Genomic DNA, 24,248 nt, shown 5'->3' with positions numbered 1-24,248 from the left:
CAGAAGTAGTTCTCCAACTGTCTATGCGCAGAGCTGGACCACCAGTTTTTCCTATCGATCTTGAGTTAGAAAGAACATGTAGACGAAACCAAGCGGGAGCTCGATGAGTAAGACAAAGAGAGCGACAAAGAGAAAGAACGATGGCTGGAAGAGTACCACCAGAACAACCAGTTCAACCAAATCAAGAAGAGGAATGAGATAACAACAATCCTCTAGTTATGAGAATCAGAGACTATTCCAGACCGACCATGAAAGGACATTCGTTGTGCATTATGTTGCCTAACGAAGGGAACAACATGTTCGAAGTAAAGGCATCAATGATACAGATGTTGCAAGCAGCCGTGCAATTCAATTCAATGGCTACCAGTCTGAAGATCCAAATGCACACATCCAGGAGTTTATCACATTGTGCAACATCTTTCGATCAAACAGAGGAGTGTCCGATGATGTGATAAGGCTGAAGCTGTTTCCTTTTTCTCTCAAAGATAAAGCGAAGAACTAGCTAAAAAACATACAGCCAGGAACCATCGCAACTTGGCAGGATCTGGCCAGTGCTTTTCTGATGAAATACTTTCCACCTCGACAGGCCATAAAGCTCATAAATGAAGTATCTCGTTTTGTACAAGAAGAGGATGAGTCGTTGGTAGAGGCGTGGGAAAGGTACAAAGAGCTGTTAAGAAGGGTACCAAATCATGGCATCCCCATGTGGATGCAAGTACAAAATTTTTACAATGGAGTCACCAACACATACAAAATCCAGATTGAATCCATTGCTAATGGTAACCCCGAAGATCTTGAACCACAAGCCTTGTACGACCTTATTGAGAAGGTCGTAAGCACAAGTTATAACTGGCACTCAGCGAGGAGTGAAGGAAAAAGAACGGCGGACAATGATGTTGTGTCAAAGCTGACCACCCAGGTGGAACAGCTTGCAAGGCAGCTCAGCAAGATCAATGTATCATCCATTCACAGCGAACCACCATTCAATGATGTTTGTGATTTTTGTGGAGGGCCTCACTTCAACATCAACTGTCTTGGAGTCAAGCAATAGAAAGGTGACCAGGAACATTGTGATTATGCTGGATATAATCAAATGAACCCACCAAAACCATACTCCAATACATACAACCCAGCCACAAGAAATCATCCAAACTTCGGATGGACTGGACAGCCAAACCAGCAGGAGCAACCTAGATATCAGCAGCAGCAAGGAGGACATTACTAGAGACAACCTCAACAGCACTACAAACAGCCTGTTCCACCCAAGGAGGATGTTGAACAAGATATGAAGACCATGATGATGCAATTTATGAAGTAGACACAGGCTTCAATCAAAAACTTGGAGACACAAGTTCATCAACTGGCTGCTTCATCATCAAAAGGAAAGGGAGTGATGCCGAGTAATACTGAACCAAATCCTAAAGGAGATGTCATGGCAATCACTCTACGCTCTGGTAGGGAAACAAATCCTCCTTTGATTTCTAATAAAAGTGTTGAGTGTGCAGGTAGTTCCAGAGTTAAGGAAAAAGGATAGGAACATACTGCTCTTGACCTAAAGAAGCCAGCCGAGACAGGTCTTACATCTGACCATGATCAGGAGGAACCAGGGAAGAAGTATTATCCACCTCCTCCCTATGTACCACATGTACCTTATCCGGCGAGGCTAGTGACCAAAAAGCTTGAAGAGCAAAATTCAGAAGTGCTTGACACCTTGAGGAAGTTGCATATCAACATCCCCTTCGTGGAAGCACTAGCTCAGATGCCCACATATGCAAATTTCTTGAAAGATATTCTGTCCAATAAAAAGAAATTGGAGAACATTTCGATGATCCAACTGAACAGTGACTGCTCTTCAATCCTACAGAACAAGCAGCAGCTTCCGAAAAAGCTAAAGGATCCAGGGAGTTTTTCAATACCATGTTCTATTGGTAATTTAAATATTAAAAATGCATTGTGTGACCATGGATCGAGTATAAACCTTATGCCATATTCTGTGTATGATAAGCTAGGGTTAGGAGAACCACAACCAACTAGAATGTCCATCCAGTTGGCCGATAGATCTGTATGCTACCCTAGGGGAGTTGTGGAGGATGTGTTAGTCAAAGTAGGAAAATTTATACTGCCTGTTGATTTCATAATAATGGATATTGACGAAGATTTGCATGTTCCTATTATTCTGGGTAGACCGTTCCTAGCAACAGGTAAAGCATTGATAGATGTGGGAGAGGGACAACTGTTTTTGAGAATTAATGGGGAAGAAATTATTTTTAAGATGCATGAGGCCATGAGACGAGCTAACACTAGCGATGACACATGTTATTTCTTAGATGATTTCCAAAGCCTATCTGATTTGCAGGAACAGGGACAAGACACATTGGAAGCACTCTTGGGAGAAAAGGTTAATCTCTGTGAAGGAACAAGCTGTTCCATCGAAACAGAAGCTTCATCAATCCATCCTGATCAAACTGTCCCCACTCATCAAGAACCTCCTGAAATACCCTTTGTGCCTTTATCAAAACCTGAACTAAAACCTTTGCCATCGCACCTTGAATATGCTTTCCTGGAACCACCAAACGGAAGTCCGATGATTATATCTTCCAAATTAACCCCTGATCAGAAAGCTCAACTTATGGAGGTGTTAAGAAGAAACAAGGATGCACTTGCATGGAAGATAGATGACATCAAGGGGATTAGTCCAACTGTGTGTGTTCATCGGATCCTGATGGAGAAAGACCAGAAGCCATGCGTCCAGCCACATCACAGATTGAACCCACACATGAAGGAGGTCGTGAGAAAAGAAGTGATCAAGCTTTTGGATGCAGGAATTATTTACCCCATTTCTGGCAGCGTTTGGACAAGCCATGTTCATGTAGTTCCAAAAAAAGGAGGAACGACAGTTGTTTTAAATGAGAAAAATGAAAAGGTCCCCACAAGAACAATAACTGGACGGAGAGTATGTGTAGACTACCGAAAGCTAAACGAAGCAATAAGGAAAGACCATTTTCCTTTGCCATTCATTGATCAGATGCTGGAACGTCTGGCGGGCTATGCATTTTACTGTTTCTTTGATGGGTACTCAGGGTACAATCAGATTGCCATCCATTCTGACGATCAAGAGAAAACAACCTTTACTTGCCCCTACGGGACTTATGCTTTCAGACGCATGCCTTTTGGGTTGTACAATGCACCTGCGACGTTTCAAAGATGCATGATGTCTATATTTCATGATATGGTCGAACGAACTGTGGAAATCTTCATGGATGATTTCTTTGTATATGGAAATTCATTTGGAAGCTGTCTAAACAACCTGGAGGCCGTGTTAGTACGATGTAGAGAGACAAACTTGGTTCTGAACTGGGAAAAGTGCCATTTTATGGTCACGGGAGGAATTGTGCTCGGACATCAGATCTCGGAATAGGTGTAGACACCGAGTCGGAGGACCTGTGACGAAAACCTGAAACGAGACGGTCGAAGCGATTGATTCCGGAAGTTTTGAAAAATATATAAAGAATAATAAGCGGAGGAAAATTAACGGCACGGCGCGGGCGCGCAACGGCATCCCGCACGCGGGTGACGATGGTCGAACGCCCGCTCGACGACTCGAGACGTGCGCGCGGCGTCCGTCGGACGCACCGCGAGTGGCACGCTCTCGACGTCCGAGTGATGCCTGGGACCGCTGGCGGTGCGCGTCCTCTTGGGCCGTTGGGCGCACGTACCTGGCAGCGCGGGGCGCGCGTTCAGCGGTCGCGACGTGCGAACGTCTGGCAGCGCGGAACGCGCGCTCGGCGGCCACGGAGTGCACGCGTCCGACGGTGCAAGGCACGCCCCGAGGGTCGTCGGGCGGGCGCCCAATCACATCGGGCGAACGTCCAACGCGTCGGGCGAACGCCCGACGAGGATTGGGCGCGAGCGCCCAACCTCGCGTTGGGCGGCCGCCCAACCACAATGGGCGACGCCCAAATTTTTTTGGGCGTCGCCCATTGTTCCGGGATCCGTGGGCCTATATAAGGCACGGATCCCAAGGTGAAGAAGGAGGCTTTTGGGAGGGATTTTTTTGGGAAAACTTTCTCACTCTAAACATTTTTAGGGAGAGAGAGTGGATTTTTTTTTAGAAAAATATTTTTTTTCTCAGAAATTCCAAATTTCCTAAGTTCAATTTTTACTAAATTTTCATAAAAAAACGGAAGCTCGCGGTTCGTGGAATCAATCGGCTTCGACTGTCAGATACCGAATTAAAGGTATTATCCGAGGACTAGACTCTTTATTTTATTTAATTTATTTCTCTCCTTCTATTTATTTTTTTTATGCTATAGTTTTTATTCCTTTAGTCATTTATTTATTTTTGTCACATTTTATTTAGTTAGTGTATTTATTTAATTTTCGTTTCGTGTTAAATAAAATTCGGTTTTTGTTTTAAAATAAAAAACCTCGTTTTGATATCCCAATACGAACCGTGATCCGATAAAAAGGTAGTTCGGGTGTCGAAAACGTTGTAATTATAAGTTTTTTTAACTTAAAAGAAATTTCCAAATAACGTTTTAAAATAAAAACATCGTTTTTAGGAACTTCCGTTTTCAACTATGATCCATTTTTGGTAGTTCGGAGGTCCAAAACGATTGAATTAGATTTAATTTAAAGCTTTTGAATAAATCTGGAAAATATTGGAGTGCTGCTGTGATTTGCCAATTCTGTCACTAAAGGCTGTTTACCGACGGATTTTCCGTCGGTAAATCTGCCAAAATGTAAAAAATGCCATTTCGGTCCACTTTTCTTAACTTTTAGACTTTTAATCCTTAGTATATATACATATAATTATGTAATACATGTTTTTCAACTTATTTTAGAACTTTAGTATATATATTTATTTTAGAATATTTGTATATCTCTTTTTATTCTATTTTGTAATATAAGTATAAATATATATATATGTATTTCCTTTTTTTTTATTAACTTAGGTTATATTTAAATATTAGTTACTTGATATTTTGAGAAATAATGAATAGACATTAGCATATGGTATTTTTGATATTTAAACTATATTAATTATGTATATATATGTATAGTCTTTTGGAATATCTGGGTTATTTTAGTGATTATTGAATTAAATTATTTTTAGATAAGTATTACTTTCTTAGTTATAGGATTTACTTATTATTTTCACATTTCAAAGTATAAGATATATTGTGTTTATTATCTTCATATACATATAATGATTTTTGGTTAAAATCTTATTTTCTTATCTTCCTTTTTTGATTTAAATGTATACATATATATATATGGTCTAAAACCATTTTCTTTATTCTTTTGGCCCATTCATGGGTCCATGTTCCAAAAGGGCTTCATTTGAGTGTAAATGTTAGTTTATTGTAATTATAATAGTTAAAGAGTCCATTAAGTAAGTGGGGAAAATAAATCACCAAAAAGAGAGTTTTCAATTGAATTATTTAAACTAATGTTTTTTTAGATTTGTAATGTAAATAAGTGGAGTCATTCTTGTTAATATTTCAAATCGTCTTCAAAATACCAAGTTTTAAAACTCTAATCCGTTCCAAAGGCGGATTAATGGATCATTGTAATTAAAATCGTTTTCTTTGCGAATAATAGAGTTTTGAACCATTTTCTTAAAGAATTTGTACAAAATAAAATTGACTTGTATGTTTAACCATGTTTTCTCATTAAAAGGTTTTTTTATCTCAAACGTTTTCAAATACTCGAGTCGTTCCAACGGCGATTCGGGTAAACTTCATCAAACGGGGTTTTAAAACGCACCTGAATCGTTCCAACGGCGATTAAGGTGCGAACCATGTAAATAAATCCGTTTTTGGGAAATAAGTTAGTGTAGAATAAACACACGACATAATATTTAATACGGTTGTAAATAAATCACTTCTTTCTTCCCCCTCTCTGTGTATGTATAAACATAAATGGGTGATTCTTTACTGATGTGGCTTTTCAATATCATATGCTCAAAACGGTTTCTAAAAAGAGAAAGAAAAGGGTTTCAAATGAATTTTAAACTTAAAGAAGTATACGATTAGTCCGTTATCGCCTAACATGCTGAGTAGGAGGCCGGTGGTTCATAACCGGGCGATGTCGGGGTGCCTAGTAGCCTTTCTCCGGAAAGGAGCTAGCCTTCTCGGCTCGTACCTAAGTTTTCCGAACCCACACCGGTCTCCCGCAAGGGATCGGTGTTCATTTTCCCATTCGTGGGTGGCGACTCTTCCATATCTCCGAGCTCCGGTCCTGCCGAGCAGCTTGATTCCACGATTGGTTGCTTTCGGCGCCAATCACCGCTTACGTCGCCATGAGGTTGTCCACCCCCCGATCCGCCCGGGAGATTAGGCCGCGGCACCTCGTCTAACAAGTGGCGACTCTGCTGGGGAAGCGAGAAATTTGATTCCGGAAGGCGTGTATTAAGCCCTTAACGGGGACGGATCGTTTTACTTCTTTTCGTATGCACTCATATGCATTATTGCAAACCCTTTGGGTAATTTCCGCGAAACCTCTAGCAAGAGTCCATTCGTCGCTCGAAAGAGGCTAGCGTAAGTTCCCCCTTACAGTAAGGCGCCAGAGGGTCCCCATCCATTCGTTAGGGGCGAATCTGTGCGGTCCTGTGAGGTCCCGCGGTCAGCCGTGTCAGCATATAGTAGCCTTAGAAGTTTCCATAGGATTACCCGTTACTATTTTTGATGTGATAAATGAATCAGTTCGTGTTTTCAAACCGCCATGATACGTGTCTAATCCTAAATTATGTAAAGAAAATGAGACGATGCGTTAATATATACTCATGAATCGACATACTAATTACCCTAAAACATCGAAACGATTTGAACTAAAGACGACTTAGTCATCTCATATGAATGAACATGTGCGACCCGCCTTGTCCCTTTCGGTGTCCCGACGAAGGCACGTGTTTAGGAAATACGTTATGACGTAAGCACGTATTAGTATGAATCGGTTCGGTGTTAAGGATAATTACATTTCGATACAAAAGACTATATTAACAATAGCCGTTATTCACATTCTTTAAATAAATTGGGATAAAACGAGATCAAGACGAAACGAAAACAAAGAACATTTATGTCCTGAACGACCCTGTCATAACGCGAAAAGTTTCGCACAAGTAGCCCGTCCCTTCCGAATGAAAGACGAGCTTTTACGTTATGCCCCGTGTCGTTCTTAAGAGAAATGGATGTGTCCGTACAGATGACTAAGAAAATAAAGAAGAGAAAAATGAACTAAACGACCAAAATCATTCTGAATCTACGATATATATCAATACCGAGATTAGTTAAAGAAAATAAACCAATGTCGTTGAATACGTGCCTCGGACGAGTGTATACCCCGTTTAAAATCTCGAAGCCGAATTAAACCAAACCATATAATTGCGCCATATGGACGAGACTGTAGGTTTTGACTAACGACTCGATCATTTCGACCGTTACCAAAACTGCAAGAAATATGGCCCGATGTACGTGTTTGCTTAAATCGTGCCTAAAGGAAAGAGAACGGTGATGTCCTCGCTTTGAATAAGCATGCGATTCAACGAAACGTTGATTTTCTATAACCACACTAAGATGATATATCCCGTGGATTGGGAAGAACAACGAACTGTTGCTAGCCGAAAGGTTACCGTACGCTCAAAATAAGACTCGCCGTCTTTTTCACGTAGCTAAAATGAGCAAACGGATCCTCGACGCTAAGAACAAACGCGTTACGCGATGAGTCCGTTCCCTAAAATAAAATCCAAAAGTGATTCCATCACTAAATAAACATGTGGTTACGTCTCTCGATAGATCCAAAAGATCCCGTTGTAATCCAAAATCGAGACATGAACCCACGCGAACAAAAGGGAACGAGTCATCGACAATAACGAATGATTGAACTAGAAGAATAACTCGAACCACGTCTAAAAACTGAGATGCACTCAAAGGGAGTCAAAACCCGAATTAATGCGTCTCGCAAAAGGACAAAAGACGAGTTATTCCGAAAGGACAATCCAACTTGGTCGATTTCTTAGTCACTGAACGTTGATACGTCAAAACGAATTGTATTGTCTGATGGATGATTTACTTTCCCGCAATAATCGACGGCATCACGCGTCCCCTGGACCGCAATGTGAGCCCCAAACCAAAATCCTAGGAAAGAGACCTGGACCAACGAGTGTGTGGAGGAATAAGGGTGGAAGAGAGATGTTGTGATACGTGTAAATAGAACTAACGTTTGTTCTTCTTATCTTATAATCGTAAATAAATAAACGCACACACCACGAATCATGCATATAAAATCATGCATACATACTAATGGATACCGTTCGCGCAGACGTCATCATTAAGCGGTTGTGGTTTCGCGAGAGTAATCGGCTTGTCAGACAGTTTGATCAGTTGCGAGTAGACAGTTCCGAATCAGTAGTTGTGGCTTCTGAATCATCTTCATCCGAGTATACTCAGTCTTCCGTCAGTATGTCTGCAACCGACGAGAAGGTGGCCGAATTAGAGAATTCTGTGAACAATATCAATGATCAGCTGGCCGCAATCTTGGCCCAGCTAGCTGAGTTAGCATTGAAGGACAATAAGATTGGTAGTAAGCATGCTGAGAACGAGATGAACGATGGCCCTCGCTTTGGGAATGAGGAGGATTATCAGTATTATATCCGAAAACAGTTAGAGAAAGAGAAAGCTAAGGAAGAGGAGTGGAAGCAACACATCACACAGGAAGTGCAGGACTTGCGTGGGGGAAGTTCCGGGAGTCAGGACTTTTATAACTTGAAGAATTGTTTATCGGCAACAGCTTTGCCTTTGAAATTTTGGCTCCCCGACATGAAAAAGTTCGATGGAACTGGAGATCCCACCGCTCACATGAATCAGTATGTTGCTGTGATGAAGCACACGATCCTGACTGAGGATCAAGTCCTGGGGCTGTTTAACACCTATCTAGAGGGGGCTGCCCTCACATGGTTTCATGCATTGCCGATGGTAACAAAGAAGGATTGGAAGGAGTTAGCGAAGTCATTCATCGCTCAGTATAGTTTTAACACCATGTTGGAAGTCACTTTGAAAGAGTTAGAGAGCACTAAGCAGCAGGCTGGGGAATCCCTTTCAGATTTCGTGAAAAGATGGAGGGCTAAGGCCGCGGTCATGAAACAGAAACCGCTTGAGCAAGATCAGATCCGAATGGTGATTGGCAATACGTTGCCGTATATTAAGAATGAGTTGCGGTATATGCCGTTCATGGATTTCAATCAGATGTATAATTGTGCCTTGACTGTTGAAGGTGATGGGGAGCCGAAGAAAGCTTATACCAAGTGGACAAAGTCTGGATATAGTGCCGGAGGGCCTAGCGCGAGTACAGAATCCGCAGCAGCGAAAGTGGTTGATCTTAATGCTATTGAAAAGAGGCGGTTCGCCAAGTTCGATCAAACCTATGCTAAAGTTTTCGAGCGTCTGTAGAAGAAGGGATTGTTGAAAGCCCTTACCCCGTATAACAAAGCTCAACCTACTCCGCAGATTCAGGCTAGAGGATATTGTGAGTTCCACAGCAGTTATGGACATACGATTGAGAATTGCGAGAGGCTGAAACATGAAATCCAAGATTTGATTGAGGAGAAGAAGATAGTTGATCCTTCGTCAGCAAACCCTTCCGTTAGGCGCAATCCATTGCCTAATCATAGGGTGAGCGTGATCAGAGCTGGTTTGACGGAAACTGTGGTGATGGAATCTTTTGAGGAAGATGTAGAGGAGTTGTTGGACTCCGTCGAAAGAAGCAATGTGGGAAATGGTTTGTATATGTCCTTCTTGGGTGAGGAACAAGCGGACGAACCAATGGAGGAAGGATCAGATGGTGGAGCACCATATGACGAGGATAGTGCCGAAGAGACCGGAGAGGGGTCGTCTCGGACTATCGTGCCAAATTTGGGTTTGTTTAGTGGAGGAAGGGATCCCGAAGTACACTTGCGTGAATATATGCACGACATGTTTATTGAATCCTTCGGAGTAGATGAAATTGCTCAGTGGTTCCACCACTCACTAGTGGGCGAGCCTTTGGAATGGTTCCATTCGTTACCTGACTCTGGCAAGCACGATTGGGATCGGTTGTCAGATCTATTTCTAGAAAAGTACCAAAGAGCCGAGGACAGGGCCGCAGAGCGCTTCGCAATGCAGATTGGACCTATCAAGCGTTCGCTACCGAGGGTTAGCAAGTATAATGGCAATAAGGATCCTATGGAACACCTTCATCTTTACTTGTCGGCCATGGCACCCTTGGGCTTTAAAGAAGAAGAGATCACTAGCTTGTTTTGTAATTCGTTGATGGGTGAACCGTTAATGTGGTACATGTTGCTGCCGATGTATGTTAAGACCGATTGGGCAGCAATGACGAAAAGATTTATCAAGGAGTATACAGTATGGATGCTGGCAGAGCAAACCCCTGACTCCCCGTCTTACCAAACACCCGATGCGGTGTTAGAGATGCCTAGGTATGGTGGATACCAGGATCCTGTGGAGCATACGAGGATATTTCGCAATCATATGTATAACGCCGGATTTCCGCAGTGTGAGTTGCATGATCATTTTCCGGAAACCTTGATGGGTCATTGGATACCACTCCGAAATGCCTTTGTGGCGAGATATGAAATGTACATTCCATGGACGGGATCCCTGGACGATTTGGACAGGATTAGGCAATTCCCCGAGGAACATTTTGTGGATTATGCTAGAAGGTGGAGGCACCGTTATGAGCAGTGTAATGAGACAATGAGCGATAAGGTGCAGCTTATGTGCATACAACGAGGTGCTATTCCGTTGGCCGCAAGAAGAATGAGTAGAGTGTCCCTCCGTGACTATGATGAGTTGATAGGTTGGGCTTTGTACGGATCAGCGGATCCCTTTTTCCTGAATCCGAGTGTTCCTCACGTCATGGATTTAATGGTCGTGGACATTTGGGAGAGTTCCTCGGACGAGGAGGACGCCAATCAAAGGGTTCCTATTAACATTTGGGACGAATCGGATGATGAGCCGGAAATTGCGGTAATGACGAGATCAGGTCGTGTGGCCGAGGGAAAGGCACCAATGGTAGAGACTGAGATTGGAGAAGGGTCGGCTCCTAAGCCCGATGACCAAGTTCTTGAGCAGTTGAAGAAGACGCAAGCTAAGTCTACGGTCTGGGAAGTTTTATGCCATTCTAAGTACCATCGTGAGAACCTGATGAAGGAGTTGCAGAATTTGGTTATTTCCACCAATACTGAGCCGGCAGCGCTAGTAGGGGCAATTATGGCCCGAAAGAAGACTGAGATCACATTTACTGACGAAGATCTCCCAGAAGAGGGGAAGGCTCATAATAAGCCATTGTATATCCGAGCGGAAATTAACGGGAAGAAGACTAGCCGTGTGATGGTCGATGATGGATCGGCCATTAATGTTTGTCCGTTGAAACTCTTGTCGAAGTTGGGAGTGGAGAGAGGAGACCTGACAGCCTCTTAAACTGTGATTAGAGCATATGACGACAGCCGTAGGCACATTGAAGGAGTCTTCAAGGCCAAGTTGAAAGTGGGGCCGCACGAGGAAGAAACTGAGTTCACGGTGTTGGATATCCCGGTAACTTTTGCTGTGCTGTTGGGACGCCCTTGGTTCCATAAGTTAGGAGGTGTGCCCTCCACGCTCCACCAAATGATTAAGTTCCCCTTCGGGGAGGAGATAGTAACAATTAGAGCTGAGAAATTGAGCTCGGTGGCAGCACTGGGAATTGAGCCTCAACTTTTCTCCGGATTCCAAGTCTCCGGGATTTACGAGTCGAGCATGACCACCGATGTGGTGAAAATGATGAAGGGAAGTTTCATCCCGGGAATGGGTTTAGGAGCACACCATCAGGGGTTGCCAGAATTTCCGGACTTTAAGAGTCAGAAAACCCGGAAGGGTTTGGGATATGAGCAGGGGAGTCCGTCCAATGCGAGTGCTGAAGGAAAAGTAGGCTTGAGGAAGTATTTTGTGAACGAGGGGCATGGGAAGGCGTATTCAGGGACCCCCGAGGCATGGACTAGCACAGAAGGGAAGATTCTGCCAGGGTTCAAAATCTTCAATGATGTTGCCGACTGGGGCAAAGGAAAGGCGAGCTGCTTTGTCGAGGAGATCATGATGCTGGATTTAAATGCCGAGGAGCAGGTCATCACCATCGAAGCGACTGCGGGAGCGGTGGACGAGCCCAGTACCTCCAAGGTTCATGAGGAGCCCGAGAACCCTGATGACGAAAATTGTATTACTGCTTTGTTTGAATCAGATGATGTAATCACCCATGCTATCAATGAAATGAATTCTGATTTTGCTTACTTGCTTGATGTCGATCATGATCATTCCATGCATTCTCATTCATATAACATGCCTACATTTGAAATCAATACGATAGAAATGTCAACTTTCAATCTTGGTACGAATGAAAATCCTAAACTTATACAAATTGCTCAAGCATTAACTATTGAAGAGAGAAAAGAATTTGAGAGAATAATTAAAAAATACGAAATTGTATTCGCTTGGACATACGAAGACATGCCTGGAATTGATCAATCTATCGTAACTCACCGCATTCCAACTTATCCCGAAGCAAAGCCCGTAAAGCAGAAGCTCCGACGTATGAGACCAGAATGGGCAGATAAGATCAGAGAGGAGGTGAAGAAGCAGTTAGAAGCAGGATTCATCGAAGTGATCGACTATCCCCCTTGGGTCGCAAATGTGGTGCCAATCGCAAAAAAGGACGGCAAAGTAAGGATGTGCGTTGATTACAGAGATCTTAACAAGGCATGCCCCAAGGATGAGTTCGCATTGCCTCATATCGACGTATTGATCGACAGTGCAGCATCAAGCGTCTTACACACGAATGTGGATGGTTTCATGGGCTACATGCAAGTTCAGATGGCCGAAAAGCACAAAGCAAAAACCTCGTTCACAACTGAGTGGGGGACATACTGTTACAGAGTAATGCCGTTTGGGTTGAAAAATGCCGGGGCAACTTATCAGAGAATGGCCACAGCACTGTTCCATGATATGATACACAAGGAGGTAGAAGTCTATGTGGACGATATGATGGTCAAATCAGAGACAAGAGAAGGGCATTTTGCCGCGCTCGAGAAGTTTTTGGCCCGAATTGTAGAATTCAAGCTAAGGTTAAACCCAAAGAAGTGCTTTTTCGGCGTTTCATCGGGGAAAATCTTAGGCTATGTAATCGGAAATAAGGGAATCGAGGTGGATCCTGATAAAGTGAAGGCTATACAGGAGATGCCGGCGCCGAAAAATGAGAAAGAAGTGAGAGGGTTTCTGGGGCAGGTTCAATATATCAGTCGGTTCATAGCGAGACTCACCGCAATCTGGGGAGCCAATCTTTAAGTTGTTAAGGAAAGACCAACCCACCATCTGGAATGATAAGTGTCAGCAAGCTTTGGAGAGCGTCCGGAGCTATTTATCTAATCCGCCAGTGCTGAGACCGCCTAAACTAGGAAAGCCGCTTCTCCTCTATGTAGCGATTGAGGAGCGATCTATTGGGGCAATGTTGGCTCAAGAGGGAGACACCGGTGTGGAGCACGCGGTGTATTATTTGAGTAAGAAGTTCCTGGAGTACGAGCTCAAGTACAACATGATCGAAAAGACATGTGTGGCAGTGGTGTGGTTGACAAAGAAACTGCGGCACTATTTCCAATCGTATAAAGTGATCATTATTTCTCGGATGGACCCCGTGAAGTATCTATACCGAACTCCATCCTTGACGGGGAAGTTAGCCAGATGGTTGTTGCTTTTATCCGAGTTTGACATTGAATATGTGACGAAGAAGGTTATCAAAGGAAGGGCCGTGGCAGAGTTTCTGGCTAACCAACCCCTGAATGCAGAAGAGGAAGAAGTAAGCTATGATTTCCCCGATGAGCACTTGAACGCAATCGAAGTTATACCGTGGAAAATGTTCTTCGATGGAGCAGTTAATTCGAATGGAGCCGGAGTAGGAGTACTACTTACCTCACCGGAAGGAGAAAGGATCCCGATGGCCAAGAAATTATCATTCCCTCTCACTAATAATATGGCCGAATATGAAGCGTGCATTTATGGTTTAGAGTCATTAGCGGCACTGGGAGCATCATATGTCGAAATTTGGGGTGACTCCAAGTTGATCATCGAACAGGCACAAGGAAACTGGGAAGTGAGAGAAGAAAGGCTACGTCCATATCTAGATCAGCTAGAAGGGTTGGCACAAAGATTCAAGGAATGTCGTTTCTATCATATTCCTCGAGCACAGAACCAGGCGACGGATGCCTTGGCTACTTTCGTGTCAGTTTGGGACAACCCCCGGAACCTTGCTTCGAAGCCGTTGGTATTGAGAAGATCTCACAAACCATGTTACGAGGACGTAATGCTGTTAGGGACAGATGAAAAACCATGGTATTTCGATATCGTGAACTTCATGAAAGATGGGACATATCCGGCAGAGTCAGAACCTAGGGATCAAGCTGTGATTAGAAGGCTAGCTCGTCAGTTCGTCATCCACAACGACTTGCTTTACAAAAGGCACGTTGATGGATTACAACTCAGATGCTTGGATGCGGGAGAAGCCCGCGAGGCAATGGAATCAGTACATTCGGGAATTTGTGGAGCCTATATGGGAGGAGCAGTACTAGCTAAGAAAATTATCAGACAAGGATTCTATTGGCTCACCATGGAAAAAGATTGTAACAAGTATGCAAAGAAATGTCACGATTGTCAAATCCACGGCGATTGCAGTCATCTTCCGGCCATGGAACTACATGTGCTAGCACCTATTTGGCCATTCGCTGCTTGGGGCATTGACATCATCGGCGAAGTAAGGCCTAACGCTTCAAATGGACATAAGTTTATTGCTGTCGCCATCGATTATTTCACCAAATGGGTAGAAGCAGAGTCGTTTAGCAAACTGGGATCCAAGCAGATGAGAAAGTTCATTGAAAAACACTTGATCACCAGGTTCGGAGTGCCTCACCACATGATCACGGATAACGGAGTCCAATTTCAGGGGAAAGTAAGGAACCTTTTCCGAGAATATGGCATTGAACATCACAGGTCTTCTCCGTACCGTCCACAGGCTAATGGGGCAGTAGAAGCAGCTAATAAGAACCTTAAGAGGATTCTCGTGAAGACGGTGGAATCAAATCGGAATTGGCATGAGCACCTCCCACTCGCGTTGTGGGCTTATCGCACGACAATTAGAACCTCAACGGGGGCAACGCCATTCTCCTTGGTATACGGAACAGAAGCAGTCCTGCCGATTGAGATCGGAAAGCGATCGTTGAGAATCGCAGTGGAAGCAGAAATTCCCGAAACGGAATGGGTGAAGAGGCGATATGAGCAGTTAGCTTTAGTTGATGAGAAAAGGATGGAAGCCCTTTACCATGTACAGTTATATCAAAGAAGGATGGCTCGGGCTTTCAATAAAAAAGTTAAGACCAGCCCTATCAAAGAAGGAGATTTGGTGCTGAAACAGATCCGTGTGACGCACACCGACCCGAGGGGGAAGTTCAGGCCTAACTGGGAAGGACCATTCGTCGTAAAAAAGATACTAAGCAAAGGAGCGGTGAAGTTAACCACGATGGACGGCATGGAATTCTCCGAACCTACCAACCTGGATAGGCTTAAGGAATACTTTTCGTAAAAAAAAAAAAAAAAAAAAAGAAAAATAAAGAAAAATTCCCGATGGGTTGAAAACCCGCAAAGGGCGACCCATGCAACAATAAGGGAAATCCCAATGGGTGAAAACCCGAAAGGGCACCCACTTAAAAATTCCGGGATAGTAAAAGGGGAGGAGAAAAATCGCCGGGATCCGAAAACCGAAAGGCGGGTCCTGGTAACAATAGTTATAACTTGAGCAATTACAAAAACAATGTATAAGAGACTAAGTATTTCTGTTGTTTGTAAATAAATAAAGGCATGAATATATTTGACGAGAATGATTGGAATCATCATAATCTACTGAATGCATGGTAATATGAATCACGAGTTATACATTTCCTATCCTACTCTTCACAAAAAGCCTACCTACTATCCACCCCACTCCCTATACATCAGCTATACATCGGAGAAACCCTAATAAAAGCTACAAAGCAACAATGAAAGCTACAAAGCAATATATAACGAGTCTAATACGGAGGAAAGTCCCAATAGTTCTCAAAATCTCTCAGGTGTGATGCCCGCTCCGCAGATAGTGCCTCCTCGACAGCACGCGCTCTCTCATCAGAAACTCGCGCTCTCTCCTCAGAAACTCGTGCTCTCTCATCAGCAGCTCGTGCTCTCTCCTCTGCAGCAAGGCGTCTGATCGACTCATCACGCGCCCTCTCCTCGACGGCAAGGCGACCCTCAGTCTCCCGTCGCATCATCCCCAACCAGTGGTCGTTCCTCTCTTGATACACATGACCAACTCGGGCATCAGCTTCCCGCACTAGCTCGCTCTGTCTCCGCTCGTGGGCATGCAGATCACTCTACAGAAAAAGAAAAAAAGACAGATAAAAAGCAGCATGGGCAAAAACATAAATCATACATACATGCATACATTCCACTACACTAAAGTAAAGCAATGATGCATACCAGGTGATCGGTGCAGCGCAAGCTGAGGCGATCTCATAGGTAACCAGACAGTGACCAACATTGTCAAGATATGAACTCCAGACAACGGTCAAATTTTATAGAACAGTGACACCAGCCAAAATACAGACGACAGTCAACAGAAAAACAATCATCAGTCTATATCATTTCAGACTAAGACATGTGCCCATCGAATCTTCAAGATGATAGCTCCAGTGAGAAAATACAGACAACAGTGTGGTAAGAAAATCCAGAAACAGCCCCCGCTTTTTAGCCATTTGACTCACGGTCGCAGACCGGAGTTGCTTCTTAGCCATTTGACTCACGGTCGCAGACCGGAGTTGCTTTTTAGCCATTTGACTCACGGTCGCAGACCAGAGTTGCTTTTTAGCCATTTGACTCTCGGTCGCAGACCGAAGTTGCTTTTGAGCCATTTGACTCCTGGTCGCAGACCGGAGTTGCTTTTTAGCTACTTGACTCTTGGTCGCAGACCGGAGTTGCTTTTGAGCCATTTGACTCATGGTCGCAGACCGGAGTTGCTTTTTAGCCATCTGACTCGTGGTCGCTGACCGGAGTTGCTTTTTAGCCGTATTCACCACAATCTCAAAATAGGGTAGCTATTTAGCCACTATCCCCGCAATCTTAAAATAGGGTAGCTGTTTAGCCATTATCCCCGCAATCACAAACAAGGGTAGCTGTTTAGCCATTATCCCCGCAATCTTGAAATAGGGTAGCTGTTTAGCCATTATCCCCGCAATCTTGAAGTCAGGGTAGCTATGTAGCCATTATCTCCGCAATCTTGAAATAGGGTAGCTGTTTAGCCATTATCCCCGCAATCACAAACAAGGGTAGCTGTTTAGCCATTATCCCAGCAATCTTGACGTCAGGGTAGCTATTTAGCCATTATCTCCGCAATCTTGAAATAGGGTAGCTGTTTAGCCATTATCCCCGCAATCTTGAAATAGGGTAGCTGTTTAGCCATTATCCCCGCAATCTTGAAATAGGGTAGCTGTTTAGCCATTATCCCCGCAATCTTGAAGTCAGGGTAGCTATTTAGCCATTATCCCCGCAATCTTGAAATCAGGGTAGCTGTTTAGCCATTATCCCCGCAATCTTGAAATAGGGTAGCTGTTTAGCCATTATCCCCGCAATCTTGAAATAGGGTAGCTGTTTAGCCATTATCCCCGCAATATTGAAGTCAGGGTAGCTATTTAGCCATTATCCCCGCAATCTTGAAATCAGGGTAGCTGTTTAGCCATTATCCCCGCAATCTTGAAATCAGGGTAGCTATTTAGCCATTATCCCCGCAATCTCAAAATAGGGTAGCTGTTTAGCCATTATCCCCGCAATCACGAACAGGGGTAGCCATTTAGCCATTATCCCCGCAGTCGTACACCAGGGTAGCTGTTTAGCCATCATCCCCGCAGTCATAAACTAGGGTAGCTATTTAGCCATTATCCCCGCAGTCATGAACTAGGGTGCAACCCCAAAGCAGAGTCTGAAGAAGCCAGAAAACAACGTCGGAGCGTGCAGCGCAAAGGTCAGGTACGTTCCCTCCTACTCTTTACGTGTCTTTACTTTTATATGTTTTACATTGCATGTGTTACGTTAGCAAAAAACGTTTTCGAACCACACACATCACTGTCAAAATAGAAAAGTAGGGGCAACTGTAGACACCGAGTCGGAGGACCTGTGACGAAAACCTGAAACGAGACGGTCGAAGCGATTGATTCCGGAAGTTTTGAAAAATATATAAAGAATAATAAGCGGAGGAAAATTAACGGCACGACGTGGGCGCGCAACGGCATCCCGCACGCGGGCGACGATGGTCGAACGCCCGCTCGACGACTCGAGACGTGCGCGCGGCGTCCGTCGGACGCACCGCGGCGAGGATTGGGCGGGGGCGCCCAACCTCGCGTTGGGCGGCCGCCCAACCACAATGGGCGACGCCCAAATTTTTTTGGGCGTCGCCCATTGTTCCGGGATCCGTGGGCCTATATAAGGCACGGATCCTAAGGTGAAGAAGGAGGCTTTTGGGAGGGATTTTTTTAGGAAAACTTTCTCACTCTAAACATTTTTAGGGAGAGAGAGTGGATTTTTTTTGAGAAAAATATTTTTTTTCTCAAAAATTCCAAATTTCCTAAGTTCAATTTTTACTAAATTTTCATAAAAAAACGGAAGCTCGCGGTTCCTGGAATCAATCGGCTTCGACTGTCAGATACCGAATTAAAGGTATTATCCGAGGACTAGATTCTTTATTTTATTTAATTTATTTCTCTCCTTCTATTTTTTTTTTATGCTATAGTTTTTATTCCTTTAGTCATTTATTTATTTTTGTCACATTTTATTTAGTTAGTGTATTTATTTAATTTTCGTTTCGTGTTAAATAAAATTCGGTTTTTGTTTTAAAATAAAAAACCTCGTTTTGATATCCCAATACGAACCGTGATCCAATAAAAAGGTAGTTCGGGTGTCGAAAACGTTGTAATTATAAGTTTTTTTAACTTAAAAGAAATTTCCAAATAACGTTTTAAAATAAAAACATCGTTTTAGGAACTTCCGTTTTCAACTATGATCCATTTTTGGTAGTTCGGAGGTCCAAAACGATTGAATTAGATTTAATTTAAATCTTTTGAATAAATCTGGAAAATATTGGAGTGCTGCTGTAATTTACCAATTCTGTCACTAAAGGCTGTTTACCGACGGATTTTCCGTCGGTAAATCTGCCAAAATATAAAAAATGCTATTTCGGTCCCCTTTTCTTAACTTTTAGACTTTTAATCCTTAGTATATATACATATAATTATGTAATACATGTTTTTCAACTTATTTTAGAACTTTAGTATATATATTTATTTTAGAATATTTGTATATCTATTTTTATTCTATTTTGTAATATAAGTATAAATATATATATATGTATTTCCTTTTTTATTAACTTAGGTTATATTTAAATATTAGTTACTTGATATTTTGAGAAATAATGAATAGACATTAGCATATGGTATTTTTGATATTTAAACTATATTAATTATGTATATATATGCATAGTTTTTTTTGGAATATCTGGGTTATTTTAGTGATTATTGAATTAAATTATTTTTAGATAAGTATTACTTTCTTAGTTATAGGATTTACTTATTATTTTCACATTTCAAAGTATAAGATATATTATGTTTATTATCTTCATATACATATAGTGATTTTTGGTTAAAATCTTATTTTCTTATCTTCCTTTTTTGATTTAAATGTATACATATATATATATGGTCTAAAACCATTTTCTTTATTCTTTTGGCCCATTCATGGGTCCATGTTCCAAAAGGGCTTCATTTGAGTGTAAATGTTAGTTTATTGTAATTATAATAGTTAAAGAGTCCATTAAGTAAGTGGGGAAAATAAATCACCAAAAAGAGAGTTTTCAATTGAATTATTTAAACTAATGTTTTTTTAGATTTGTAATGTAAATAAGTGGAGTCATTCTTGTTAATATTTCAAATCGTCTTCAAAATACCAAGTTTTAAAACCCTAATCCGTTCCAAAAGCGGATTAATGGATCATTGTAATTAAAATCGTTTTCTTTGCGAATAATAGAGTTTTGAACCATTTTCTTAAAGAATTTGTACAAAATAAAATTGACTTGTATGTTTAACCATGTTTTCTCATTAAAAGGTTTTTTATCTCAAACGTTTTCAAATACTCGAGTCGTTCCAACGGCGATTCGGGTAAACTTCATCAAACGGGGTTTTAAAACGCACCTGAATCGTTCCAACGGCGATTAAGGTGCGAACCATGTAAATAAATCCGTTTTTGGGAAATAAGTTAGTGTAGAATAAACACACGACATAATATTTAATACGGTTGTAAATAAATCACTTCTTTCTTCCCCCTCTCTGTGTATGTATAAACATAAATGGGTGATTCTTTACTGATGTGGCTTTTCAATATCATATGCTCAAAACGGTTTCTAAAAAGAGAAAGAAAAGGGTTTCAAATGAATTTTAAACTTAAAGAAGTATACGATTAGTCCGTTATCGCCTAACATGCTGAGTAGGAGGCCGGTGGTTCATAACCGGGCGATGTCGGGGTGCCTAGTAGCCTTTCTCCGGAAAGGAGCTAGCCTTCTCGGCTCGTACCTAAGTTTTCCGAACCCACACCGGTCTCCCGCAAGGGATCGGTGTTCATTTTCCCATTCTTGGGTGGCGACTCTTCCATATCTCCGAGCTCCGGTCCTGCCGAGCAGTTTGATTCCACGATTGGTTGCTTTCGGCGCCAATTACCGCTTACGTCGCCATGAGGTTGTCCACCCCCGGTCCGCGGCACCTCGTCTAACAACAGGGAATGGAAGTTGACAAGGCTAAGGTTGAAGTGATTGAGAAACTAGTTGCTCCTACAAATGTCAAAGTGTGGACGCCTTGTTTATGGTCGGAATAATATTAGTGAGCGAGAGCCAACTATAGGCTATAATGGTGCAACAATCTCCCTATAGGATGTAGGTAGAGAAAAAAGGTTTTCATTATGTGTGATGTGTCAGTCATTTAATGAGGCGTGATAAAAAAATGCTGCATGGGCAGTGACGGATCTACACTGGTGGCAATGGGGGCACTTGCCCCCACTGAGATTTAAAACTCTATAAAAACCCAGATATGAATTTTCAATTTTTTGAGTTTGCACCAATAAATTGCAGGCCAAAGACGCCATTGATGCTGAACTTCACGCAACACAAGGAAGAAGATACATATCTTTTGTCTAGGTTTTAATTTGTAACTTGTTGCACCAAGTGAAACGACATCGTTCCACTTAAGTGGAGCAATGTCGTTTTGTGCAACAAGTTTCAAATTAAAACATAAACTAATGTAGGCCACAACCAAGCCCTTTTTCTGTCCTCCTTATTTCTTTTCTTTCAGTAATCGCTCCCTCTTCTCACAAAATCCCTAACCGTCCCTCTCTTCTCTCAATTTCAAATTGAAAACCCTAATCGATCGTCCCTCTTTTTCACGATCTCTCTCTCACTCATTGTCTATCTCCTCTAGGTCTCTAATTCTACTTTTCTGGAACGACTTCTTCTCTCTCAATAGTTGGATTCAAACAAAATAGCAGCAAGCGGGTCTGTTTGTTTGTTTGGTTTGTTATTTTTTATGTGATGTTAATTACTTTGTAGGAAATATGGTAGAGTTGCTAATTCCTTTTTAGTCCTTTCGTGTATTGTTTTGTGTATTTTATGTATTTTTTTTGTTGTTATTAACAGGGAGGTGGGGATTGCTGTATTTTTTATGTATTTTTACTGTTATGTATTTTATGTATTTTTTTGTTGTTATTAATATGGTTAGTTTGCTATAATTTAAGTATTTTTTGTTGTTGTTATTAACAAGAGGTTTGCATAATGAATTTATCTAATCCAACTTAATAGGAATTAGCACTGAACTAATCCAACTTAAAAAGGAATTAGCATTTTAGTATAATGAACCTATCTAATCCAACTAAATTAATCTAATTTAGAATTTATCTAATCTAATTCAACTAATTTAAGCTAATGAACTTATATGTGTAATTCAAATTTTTTATTTTATGTTGTTATTGATTTTTTGTACAATTTTTTTTATACCGCATATATAGTTTGCCCCCACGGTCTAGAAATCTTAGATTCGTCCCTGCGCATGGGTGTGTCATGTGTCTAATCTCATCTGGTGGTGGATTCTAAGGTGCCTCTTAGAATTTTGCTGATCTTATAAAAGCATTTCTTGCTTTCTATTTGCACTTTTATTTGCCATTGCTTCTATTTTGCTTTTAGATCTCACCGAAGCTAAATATATTTTTTCCTTGCTCATTGCTTCGACAATGGTGCATCAGTTTGTCTTGCCCCTCACTTGTTATTTATGTAAGTTCCCTAAGGTCGGTCGGTTTGCTGGGAGCATCTAATTTTGTTAACTAGCGCCTGCTTTCATCGTTCGTTAAGGTTAATCTTTTCTTCCTTTGAGGTTTATTTGCTGCTATTCCTTGCATGTTTGCTCTTTCTCGGGGGGGTGGTTTATTTGGGGTTGTTTCTTGGCTCTAATATGTCTGGTGAATCCAACCAGAGTGAAGTAGTGAAGTTGACTCTTGTTGATCCTGGTGACTTCACTTTGACTGATTCTAGGCAAAGTCGTTAGAGGAAGCGAAAATTTTCGAGTGAAAAGGTGAGTAGGGAGGGTACCTCGAAGTCGAACAAACCCCGTGCATGAAGCGCTCATATCATTCAACTTCCTCCATCAATTGCTAGGTCTGTCGGTGTCTTCAAGCCTAAGACGTTGGAGGTGATAATGAAAGTACATGCGTATCTGGTGAGCGATGGGGAAAACCTTCTTACTTTGTACAAACGCATGTGGAAAAACATGTGGCCTCATGGACCTGTCACACTTAGTTCAGATGGACTTTGATATGATCAGTCAACTAGACCAAAGAAACCAGAATCCCCGAGTTTGGAGAAGCCTACTCCATTATCGTGCGGAAGAACCTAGTGGCGCTGCTCGCGACATATTGCAGAGGGGTTCCTTATGAGATTAGTCACTTCGAGAGGGATGTTCATGCGAATGATGCTATGGCTCCGAATGAAATGATCATGTAAGATGAGCAGTTGGAGGCTGGGATGTGGTTGCACTTGATGTCGTTCTTCGTAGAAGTGATGCATGAGTTCAATTTGTGTCCCGGCCAGATTCATCCTAATGAGTGGAGGATGATGGTCGGGTTCTATTATGAAGGAAAATAGATAAGCCTAGACGCAGGGGAAATAATTTTATCTATTTTATCTATTTCCCTTTTTGCAAGATCCGTTAACCGTTATTTCATACAAAGATGGATTAAACATGTGTACCTTTTATGTCGATCTATCTATCATTGCAAACGAAGTGTCCACTAACTTCTCAACTGTATTTCATGAACAATAAAATCAAAAGAAAAGAAAACGGTTAGTAATCAACCAATGAATATCAATCTAAATCGATTGCCTCTAAAGGAATCGACACGAGATCAAAGAGAGAGTAAACGAAAGAGTAATTAAAATGAGTGGAAGTCGGTAGAATTTTCTTTCCTTTACTTTGTGCTCGGCCGAAATATACATAGCCCTAATAGGGTACCCGGTACCCGTCATAAATTTTTATATATTAATAAATATCATTGTTTTTTTAGATATAAGACGTGAGATGTGAACCCCAACTTTTTGTTTTTCAACTATTAAGTGATACCACTAAGCTAATTTATTCTTATTAATTAAGGTTCAATTTGTTTAATTTTTAGATAGATGGTTTATTAAATTTATACTTTGTTAAATTTGAAATATTTTTTTGTTTTATTTATTGATTCTTAACGGGTAAGGGTACGCGCGGGTGCCCGTGAATTAAATGGGACGGGTATGGGATGAAAAAAGATACCTGTTAGGATAATGGGACGGGTACGGATAATTAAAAAATAAAAGGGTAAGAGTTTGAGATTGACATTACCCACGGGTATCCTACCCGTTGCCATCCTTAGGTACATGTATGTTTTGAAGTCGTTTCTATTCCAAACTTTGACATTTTTCTTTTAATACCTAATTTCGTTTTCTATAAAATAATAACATTCTAAATATGAATTAAAATAAATACAGATTATCTTTTCGAAAAAATAAATAAATACAGATTATAGACCTCACCC

General features: G+C 41.8%; 1 non-coding gene across 1 annotated transcript; it reads right to left on the bottom strand.

Annotated features, from left to right (window-relative positions):
• Positions 1–592: 592 nt before the first annotated feature.
• On the bottom strand, positions 593–699 carry LOC136225236 (small nucleolar RNA R71). Its single transcript, XR_010686962.1, has one exon. It is a non-coding gene; the product is annotated as a small nucleolar RNA R71 (small nucleolar RNA).
• Positions 700–24,248: the final 23,549 nt, after the last annotated feature.

The sequence above is a fragment of the Euphorbia lathyris genome, chromosome 3 (assembly GCF_963576675.1).
Source record: "Euphorbia lathyris chromosome 3, ddEupLath1.1, whole genome shotgun sequence".
Lineage (NCBI taxonomy): Eukaryota > Viridiplantae > Streptophyta > Magnoliopsida > Malpighiales > Euphorbiaceae > Euphorbia > Euphorbia lathyris.
This window is presented reverse-complemented; position numbering and strand designations above follow the sequence as displayed.